Raw genomic sequence first — 11,324 nt, forward strand, 5'->3', positions numbered from 1 at the left:
CAAAAGTGTCTTTCTGGGGCATCAGTGACCAGGAAATTATTTTAATTGTCTTTGTGACTTTAACAATTTCTCTGCGATAAGGAAAACTGCACCCACAAAGCCTTTTTCCAGAGCTGTTAGGACTGTAGAACCGGGAAATTGACTGCACGTAGATAACAGAAAATCAAGGAAAAAGAGCTGTAAAAATAACAAAGGTGAATACAATCCTGTTTGTCATTAACCTCAACACAGTTCAATAACTGACATCTGAAATGAGCTTCTGTGAATGCTTACTGGGTTCCTGATGCAAGTTTGAGACAATAACTTGAAGGAGCGGCAACTAGGCCATTATTCATAAAATGCCAATTACTGTAAAATCATTATTATTTTACAGTAAACTATTCATTTGCTCTTTACTTTCACTCAGAAATATTCCAGATATATGGTATAGCTTGTAAATATTCAAGTTTGAACCAGACAATCCAGTGATCAATATGATGAGAACTGATCCATGCATAATGAAACGATGACATGTGTCAACTAAGTCAGTGAGCCTGCCTAACCGATCCTCTTTTGACAAACATGGGTTATTGAAGATCAGTTATAACCTGGATCTTCATGGGAGTCATAATTTAGAAAAAAAACACAACAAGTGACTGAAAACTTTTCAGTTTCACTAAACTTGCATCAGTTCAATCGTGGTATTTGCCAGGATGCATCCACAGGTAAGCTATCTATCAAAGAGATCAATAATCATTGACTAAATACATGCATTAATTTATTGAAATAAACCAGTACTAGACAAGTAACCTTGTGTAAAAATGCGAAAAGGTGTGAAAAAACAATTCACACAAATGATGGACCTATTTTCCAGTTACGAAAGAGAACAGTTCTGCATGAACACAATTTATAGTCAACCTATGAATAAAGATAAAGTTTTTGTATTGAGTGCAAAATTAAAACTTAATATTAGTTATTGTACAACACAATCAATCTTCACATGAATCATTGTTGACAATTCTGCATTGCAATGGTTAGAAACTGGCGCAAAATAACAAACTAAAAATCCTATATTCCTGAACCTAGGTCTTTACTGGAAGCTAAATCTTTCATCCCATATTCATGAACATTAAAAATATAGCAAAGCAGTAACACATCAGACTCCTCTGGTCTGACATCTTACATTCGATTCATTTTAAGAATTCTTGGGATCTATATTCAACCAACAGCCTCTATGCAAACATCACTTGTATTAGAGTACAGACTCTGTATTGATGGAGTCTTAACGCCTCAAAGCATGGTTTAACATAACCTTCAAATGTATTTAGGTAACGCTAGAATGAGATATTCTTAAATAGGGCCCTGACGGGTACTAGAGTACCCGACAATGGGTCGGGTAAGGTAGGACTCGAGTCAAAAAAAGAGAGATAACTCTAAACTAAATGGGACCTCGGGTGCAGTCCTGGATGAGAAAAGGTTGAACATATGGGTCCATTGTGATCTTAGATACTTCAAAACACAAATCTGTGAGTCCCCTTTGTTTGTAGCATTATGCCCGAGTTATCTCAATAAGAACACATCTTAACATGAAACAGAAATTGGACAGTGTGGCCATTCTTCCCCATATCCAGTCAAAAGCAAGCCACGCTGACGCAGGGATATTTTGGGGGTTACAACCAAAAAAAGCTTGACTAAAAACATACGAGACACTCACATAACTCCGCTTTGCTTAAAAAACTAGGCCAGTGTAACTCAGATCACATGGAGAGAAGTTGATGTCGATACAGACAGTGTATTTTCATTATGTTTTGTTCACGGTGAACCAAATTATTCCAGTACAAAGTTCCCAAATGTGAGTGGATAGGTTTTGGTAGTTTCACAATTTATAAGAGAAGATGCCAGTGTACTATATGAGAAAGCAGGTAGTGGGGATTTTTCTTGAAATATTGTTTGAGTTAGATATCCTGCAATCACAACGTCTTAATTGAATTGATTGTATTATTGAATACACTGATAATGAATAAAAAACCCCAACTTTTTGGCAAACTCACACCTTGTCAATCAATATTCATAAATGTTTTGTCTATAAAATGACACAAACAAATTCAATGAACAACACAATTCCTTTAAATATGTGTGCCTATACATTTCATAAAATGTATAAATTATTTTCATTAATATTATTTGTTTTCCTTATAAGGTTGAATTAATCGCTTTTCAAACTTGTTCATATGAAAGTGCAATATTAGTCCCAACATACTGAACATTGTAATCACTGGAACTAAAGCACATGTTGCAGTACACATAGTAATGGCTACGTGTGATCTCTTAACGCGTGTAAAGGCTTAAAATGTAGTATCCTACACTGAAAGTGTAAATTTCGTATGTAAATATTATTCAAACAACCAAAACCTTTCAATGAATAAAAACGCATACTCTATATCCATGTATGATATGATGTTGAACAAGGATAAATGTTGATACTGAAATTAGTTTTATGAAAAAATATCTGAACGATACCAAAAACATACGTCATAAAAGTGAAAGTTTAATTGGAATGATTGAGTGATTGTGTTTATTCTTGTTCAGCCAACCTTCACCTCAAAGAAATTGCGTAATATGTGCAACAATGTTAATGTGTGACATCACAAAGATAACAGATTTCTTTCAAAATGGCGGTTTCGCTGCCATGGGTTCACAGGATTTTGCAAGGACTCTTCCCTTGATCCAGGGATAGATTGTACGTAAATATGAGATATAAGTTAAAGTGTCCTTGTGCTTCAAGTATAATAATTCAGGGCGAAAGTGTGCTTTATTACACTACACATGGTGGTAGAACAAACTGTATTTCTTAATTTGGATGATTCTGACTATCTGTGTATTGTTATATGTTTTTATCGTTTACACTGACAATAACAGGAGAAGCCAGAAATGCTGATAAGAACCATTGCCATTCTGCGTGATTTTTGCCTCAGTCATGGTGTCACGCTGCACAGAAACTTTGACACTTTCTTATGAATTATCAAATTGTTGCACTGTATCTATTTTCAATTTACTATTTCTTGTTACAATACTCTGACGACTGGATGTCGGAAAATTTGCAGAAATGCTGCGTTGTGTAAATCGGAAATTGTCTTTGTTTACCTTTCAAACAAGCGCAGTCTTTTGAGCACAGTGTTTATTCTCACACCCAATATCCTTTGTTTTGTTTTATCTAGACAGTTGGCATTGGTGGCAAAGACCATTTGTCATTTGATTCAAACATGTAAGAGGTCATGTAGGAGATTTTGTGTGAGTTTTCAATTCAGTACAGATGTTAGAAATTACAAGTGTGGCGTTTTTGTGTGAAATTCTGCTGATAACTACATAAATCAGATACACAGCTTGCACTATAATTTATACTATAATTTTCATATTTAAACATTTCGAGAGATATTACAGACCAAAGAGAAATAAGACAGTTATGCAGCTGTTATGGGTTTCGTATATGCATAAGGGAAATATGAAGATCATTAAAAGTGTTGATGTACTGTAACACTTAATAATTACTGACATGACAGGAATTCAGTTCCTTGTCATGAATTTATTACACTGAATATTAGGGCTGTAACAATGTATCTATGGATTGCAATGATTGAGTCTCTGACAGCAATTAATCAATGGTAGAACAGAAAAACTACTGATGCATCAATAGTACGCATGACTATCAACAGTTCAGTAATTAACGTCTCTTGATAAATGCCTCTACAAAATACGGGATTTTTTGGCGCAGACTTGTGTGCAGTTCATGTTTAACAGTTTACTTGAACTGGGTTTCAATATCTTGTCATTCATTGAAAAAGACTAAGCTACTTAATGTGTTTTTATTTCACATAAACTATACAATAATATATTCATTTGGGAAATGACTTCAAATGAGACAATTCAAGGAAAAAACTATATTCAAGGAGAAAACAATTCCAATAATATTACAATAGTTGATCTCAACAAGCTTATAACTGCTATTGCAATAGTTGTTTGCCCCTCAATAGTCACCGCTAATGAATATACTTTCAGAATGTTGGCATGTTTTTGTCTAATTCAATACAACTGGCATGTATGAAGCTGGGTTCATATTTATAGGGCTGTTGCGATACACTTGCATATTCGGTGAATCGAACCCTAGCCCTTCATGAATACCATTCGTTAATTGTCAAAAAACTGTAAAATTATTATTATTTGCGGGGGTTTAATTTGAAATTTGAAAATAAAACCTCCTCGAATAATTATGATAAATTGTGAAAATAAAAACAAACAAAGAGCTTGGAGTTTTAGTTTTGTATTGCTAGTGATTTGACTACAAGTGCACTTCATTCATTCATGACTCAGTGAAACAAAAAGATACAGTCAAACCCCGTTGTGTCGAACTCGTCGGGTCCAAGGGGAAAGTTCGACTTATCCGAGTGTTCGACACATCCGTCAGCATTGAAAAGACCAAGAACCAACACGACCACGGTGCTTAACACATCGTTATTTTGCAGTAGGATACACATACGAACAATATATCTTTGCAATAAACGTTTACGGCAGTATTGATTTTAAATTACAACATGTACAAATGTAAATCAGTTCAATCACTTTATTCGTCATGGCAAATAAATATGCATACAAAAAGATAGGAACAAGAATAATTTAACAAACTCACAAGCGATCCCATTTAGTTGACAGCACTTTTTCAGTCAGTATAAAAAGTTGTATAGTTCATACAAACGGAATTGGAATGTACATATGTGTACATGTGGGGAATTTATCTCTTTAAAAAAATCCGAAAATACCGTCTGTTTGGTGTTCGGGCATGGCATCACAGCAGAATTGCTCAAAAAGTTTCCTAATGTATTAAGCTGGTTGGCTGAACAAATGCCTCTTTGATTTTATCAGCATTTTTAATCCATGTAGAAAGTGTATTTCTGGGTATGCCAAATTCAGTTGCAATTTCTGCTTTGGTTTTTCCACCTGACTCCACAGCTATGACAGCCTCGTATTTTGTCTCTATTGTCTTCACAGATAATTTTTGCTTTTTAGGTGTAACATGCGATGTTACTAACCGTACTGGTTAAAAAAATTGATCCTACACCTTAAATACTAAACCAAAAACAAAACATCAATTTAGATAATCCAACTCCGTTTTCCTCACTTCTCATTTTGTATTTTCAAGGAAATCACATGACCGCTAACATAGACTGTCACATGACAACAACATGCGCCATTGTTTGTTTAGAGATATCCTGTCGGTCCGTGATCAACGTGTCACTGGTAACAACTTAATTATGGTTAATTGTTTGAGTAAAGTTCAGTTGGTAAGTGTGCTGACAATGTGTGTGTACATGCGTAGTTAATCATGTCACTTGATTGTTGAGTCTGTTAATCGTTACTTTTGATCTTTAGGTAGCATGTTTATGAGGATGACTTCCGATTGCACTACTGAAGTTTTCAGTTGCAACAACCAGCTTTGACAGTTCGAGACAAAAGGGTAAATTTGTACTTGTTAGAGCCTTTGGGGACCTTAAAATGAGTTCGACACAACCGGGAATTCGACACATCTAGTTCGACACATCAGGGTAAAAATAATGATAAATATAAGGAAATCGGCAGGGACCGAGATGTCAGTTCGACACATCCGAGAATTCGTCTCAACCGAGTTCGAGACAATGGGGTTCGACTGTACATAAAAACAAATTAAATAGTTGATTCAACACGTCATTTTCAGTGTCTCTGATTGACATGATACACACGACTTTACTAAATTAAAAATGTCAGGTCACCTGCTACTAGTGAATTAGTCCAAAAGTCCAGCTTGGCGGAATCCGCTTTGGATTAAATCCTTCCTCTTGGGTATGTTGCGCATGTAGTGGTTTGACAATACTGGTACACGTGCACAAAGCTTTCTGAGTAGCTGATTTCTTCCACAAATCTCAATATGGATTCTTCTGTGCGCCATTGCGTGTCTCAACCTAGCGGAAGGCCAATGCTTCCCTAACTAATTAGGCAGGTGACAGGACGACAGCTAGGGTCAGTGTTTTCTTAACAGTTTACAGTTAAATGTGTTGTACACTCGTGATTTCTGTAATTTGAAGATGCACGAAAATTAAACTGCGCGAATTAGTCAATTTTTCTCTTTCCGCAAAAATTAAGCTGCATGAAAATAAATGATTTTACAGTATTTACAATTTTTTATCTGAGCATGTTTTCTTTGAGCCCTTTTTATGAATGGAATTAAATACTAGCCTTGCAGTACTGCAAGTCGAGTTACTGTTAGTTTGCATTGGCTGTGCATGATACTGTAGACTATAATTATGAGTGTACTACATACCAAATTTGAGGGTCTTGTCAGGTAACTAGTTAGTACTATAACAAATGAACAGTCAACATGGGGGTTCCATACTGTGCATCATGAATCACTTAACTACAATATTATATTCATGAATAACTATTCGTATTCATTACACAATGCAATATTCATGATACATATCATATTCGCCACATAGTGTATTCATTGCAGCCCCAGTTCATGTTTCATTATCTAAAGGAAGAAATACTGTTTGGATGCTTGTTGTTCAACGCTGCTCATGCTGTTGATCACTGTATTGTCTGGTCAAGATTCAATTATTTACAATGGGCAGCATCATAGCTGGAATATTGCTGAGTGCGACATTGAACAACAAGCAAACTATTAGCATTGTCTTCAGTGAAAAGATGTTGCCGCTAACCAGCTTCAGCTGTAGAGAGAGGAGTGATGTCATTTAATTGTGATGTCATGGCAACCGATGACATCACAAAGCATTGAGATACAATTTCATTATCATTGTGACACTGCCTGATATCCCCCAAGTGATATCATTAGTTGTGGCCAATACTAGATGATTAGAAATTTACCCACAATTTGTGTAATGGATTATTTTCTTATATGTATTAAAACTAATAAATTAGGTGACCAAAATGATTATTGATTGTCTGTTAGTAAGCATTTTAACCATGTAAAAATCATTTTGAAATCACAGGGGTTGAACATGTTTACGATGAAAAACTGTGGAACTTGTGAAATTTAAAGACCAACTGTCTCCACATCTCTATCCTAACACTGTTTCTAGTCACTGTACCCAAAATTAAACGATTCTTGGTCATTTGAGTAATACTATCAATGGGTTATTTGTTCATGCAACCGTTTTTTGCAAAGCTTTAGTATAGGGGACAGTTTCAGTTTTGTCTGAAACATTTTCACTTCAAAGAAACCTGAAAGTTCTGCAAGGGCTCAATGCCTCTGAATGTTATTTTCAGTGGCAACCAAAGAGGCTTACAGACACAATTTCCCAAGAGGCAGTTTAAAATGGCACCACTTTCCAAGATGCCAAAGTGAAAAAAAATCAAAATCAGACGTCCACTTAAAACTTTCACTCATATTAATTAAGTGGCGCTATCAGTACCAAAACATCAAAGCATGTTATTTACATGGGGAATATGCTCACTTTGAAGAATAAAATCCCAACTGATAAAAATGGGGTCTGATGAAGGTTGTATGAAATGAATGCAGTCGCTGTGGGCATTTGAAGTCATGGGTTCTTTAGATTCAGGATTTGGTAAAAGAGCCTGGGTTCTTTAGATTCAGGATTTGGTAAAATAGCCATCAAAGAATTGGGTTGCATGGCAACCTGAATGCATGGTAAACAAAACAGAGAGGATGTCTTTATTTACTGACTTTTTGGTAAAACATTCCCATGGAATACATTTGAGTGTGTTGATATCTTGACAGTGTTAGTTAAGTTCATTTGCAGATTTGCTGTTTAACCTACTTAACAAAGAAGTTTGCTATCTGTAAATGATGTATAAAAAAATATTAACATTGATAAACTAAATACACTTGCCTAACCTTTCAGGATGTGAAAAAACCCTCCTAAAGCAACTATATGGGGCCATTCAATAATATATGGTTAGTGGACTCATGAATATAATGGAGAAGCATGTGACTGAGCCCCTACAATTTATGCACAAAGTAATTTTGGCTTTTCATTGGGGGGCGGGGGGGATTACGGGTGGTACGGGTGTAGAAATGCCACTTCATCAACATATATAGATGATTAGTGACACGGTATACATTAATTATTAATTGTTATATGTGAATATATAAGTGCTTTTGAATGTTTGCTAAGACATTTGTGAGGGTTGGGGAGGGGACTGGCCTGGAACAAAAATGACAGGTAGATATTTTCGCCACCTGATAATCAGCTGTTACTCCATCTAGATATTCCATCTCGATAGGTCTGGTCCAGGGGATGATAGGATTCCAGTAATGCACGCATCTCGCCTAAAATACCTAATCCGTTGACTATTAGCCCCTAACACGATAACACGATCCCCTTAAATGAAAATCAATGTCACAAAATGTCGCAAAGAACACCCGATATTGCGAAACTGACTTGTTCCAGTTGAACGCTAACAGTTCAGTGTTGCCAGGCTAACCGAACATGACAACAAGACGAGAACAGCTAGAATACACCGTCAATGCAACAACGTTCGCGATAATGTGAAAGCATTTCAGACCACTCACCTAGATTCGAAAGGAGTCAAATCCTGAGGTCAGGAGAAATTCCGTACATGTCCGTCGGTATTTGAGAGGTATTTCCACAACCACAACACTCGCGATCTAGCTGCCATGAAACACTCTCACTACGAAACGACCCGCGTGTCAGTTTGTTTGGGTCACGTGACTCGCGTTCCAGCAAATCGACCTCGTTGTGAGACAGGTGCACAAATAAATCTCATGTTGTGTACGGGGTAAGATAGCACACCACATTGATCTGTTTATCAAAGCACAGCTTTTAGTTGTCATTGATTGGCCGGTGTCATCTGAACGAAGGAATATATATGTGAAGAAATTTGTCGCAAGTTGTTTTCGTTCTGGGTTGTGCAGATATATTTTATGAGGGCTTTGAAAAACTCGATCTGCTGAACTGGGAACCAATGAGTGACGTGTCAACCAAGTCAGGGAGTTGAACCACCCGATCCTGATTACTATATACAGTCTGTCGCCACAGAGCTGTAACTTTACCGAGTACGGTGTTAAAAACACAACTTTCCCTTGAGGCGTTGTTCATACTATTGACCACTGGTTTTTGAAAGGCATCGACCCCCGTCGCAGTGTCACGCACTATCATTCTGCATTGTCAAATACACATGAAGACCGGGGTTAGAGCTGATCTTCAGTAATACATGCTGGTCGTAAGAGACGACTAACGGGATCAGGATCAGGATTCGCTGACTTGCTTGACACGTCATTGGTTCCCAAAGGTGTAGATAGATGTTCATACTGTTGATCACTGGATTGTCTGGGTCAGACCTGATTATTTACAGAATGGTGCCATACAGCTGGAATATTTCTGAGTAGGGAGTAAAACCAAACTCACACTCACTTGTGAATCTTCAATCTTCAAGTATATTCACGCGGACCCATGGTGGTGTTGAAAGTGATTGAAGAGCAGTATAATATACGTTAAGTCCGGTATTAAAAGAATCGGTGCCAGCAAACTGCAGAACATGAACCAACATAATACAGTCTAAGTAAACTTAGTCTCGGTGTATTTCGTTACACTCCACCACTGAGTCTAACAAAACCTAGTAGAAGGTCACGTCAGGTAACCTTTGAGCGACCAATGACCGTCCAATCAAACGCGGGGTGGTTAAATAGATTTAACCAATCAGACAACGGCTACTATTTAGGGATCGGAGGGACTTTGCAAAATATTCAGGCCACTGAAACAGATATCTCCACAAACAAAAATCCCCATGTAGCACAATTATTTGACCTGCAGTATATACGCATTGGGATTTCTGTTGACATGGTTACCATTAGCTTATATTTCCGCAAGATGACATACTTGAATATTGCCCAAAACATTATTTTCAGAGACTGTTTACTCGTCGTTGTCATGGTTGTACGAACGCCGTGTGCATCACCTGGAAGCGTCATTCGTAACTACTCGGGTCATTCCGGAAAGCAGGTTACGGAAAGAGGCGAGTAGTTACGATTGCTGGAAGCGTACGCTATATAGCATTCGGAATCATTCGGGTACGAACCTTTTCGAGAAAGTTCAAAAGGTATATGCGAACGTGCACTTTCGCGATTTGGTAAGCTGTGTTCTGATTGGTCAGTCTCAAAGGTTACCTGCCGCGACCTCCCATAAGGTTTTCTTGGTCTCAGTAGTGGAGTGTAACGAAAAGTACTGAGGATAAGTTTACGTAGACTGCAATATAATAAGAATCACGGTGGTTGGAGAAAATGCTGAACCTGGAGTAAAATGAATCCACTTACCTTTACCCACTTAAAAAATGTATAAACTGGGTCGGTTGTTCAAGCTTGATGACGCAATAGATGACGTACCATTTTATCAAGACATATCTTTGTATGATGTGCATTGTATCGACCACTGTGTTGTCTGGTTCAGAATATTTGCAGGTCCTTGTTTTAAAGAGTTAAAAGTGTGCATGTGTGTAACACTTTAATGATTACTAGAGTCTGGTCTGATGTACCAAATCAAAATCAAAGTATCAGCCAATCTGGCGACTGCAAACTAAACCATGTGATATGATGGTGATTTAGGAGATTTTACGTGCGCTTAACAATCCTTGTGACGTTTGCTTTTCTGTACGTGTAGTGATTGTGCTACATGGGTTTAATGCTTGTCATTCAAACCTATCCATAGTCTCCTACGTATTATGTATGTAGCTCTCACATAATTTGCCTACGCAATCAATTTCACTGTGAATATTTTTACAGAGTAGACAGAGCAGTCTCCAGTCTGTTTGAGACAAAATGATACCGATGAATTGCAATCTAACACAAAAAGAAATAGACATGAAAGTATCAAACCAAAAATGCACACCTTGTGTCACGAAACTGAACACAAATGTAAAAGAACCTGATATCATTTATTTGTGAGTTTTACCAGTTTGTAACAAGGCCGCAGTGACAACTGAAGGAACAGCGCGAAAAGCGATATGCTTTATTTTCAATGGTAGCTACGGCCCTGGGTTGTTTATTTAAGCAGGGCTGGTTGCCTGGTTGATTTCAAACCTAGGATAACAGAGGTGGCTTTTTTAGTGACTTTTGCTTGAGACACGAGTCAGCCATAACAGATTGGTCATAGAAATCACTGTATCCCTTGCATGAAACATGGAATGGAGATGGAAATATTATCACCCCATAGCTTTAAATACACGCTTCACGCATAGGGTTGTGCGTATTCTTGTTGATATATTTTGACAACAATCGTCATTAAGGCAATTTCTATGCTTGAATCCCATTAACCATGCCG

The 11,324-nt window shown here is 37.2% G+C and overlaps 1 protein-coding gene across 1 annotated transcript in view; it reads right to left on the reverse strand.

The window, feature by feature from the left end:
• LOC137297229 (uncharacterized) overlaps positions 1–8,641 on the reverse strand; it is a 48,066-nt gene extending 39,425 nt beyond the window's left edge. The window contains exon 1 of the mRNA XM_067829245.1: positions 8,561–8,641. The gene's annotated coding sequence lies outside the window, so the exon portion shown is untranslated. The remainder of the gene's footprint in view (positions 1–8,560) is intronic.
• Positions 8,642–11,324: the final 2,683 nt, after the last annotated feature.

The sequence above is a fragment of the Haliotis asinina genome, chromosome 1 (genome assembly GCF_037392515.1).
Source record: "Haliotis asinina isolate JCU_RB_2024 chromosome 1, JCU_Hal_asi_v2, whole genome shotgun sequence".
Classification (NCBI taxonomy): Eukaryota; Metazoa; Mollusca; class Gastropoda; order Lepetellida; family Haliotidae; genus Haliotis; species Haliotis asinina.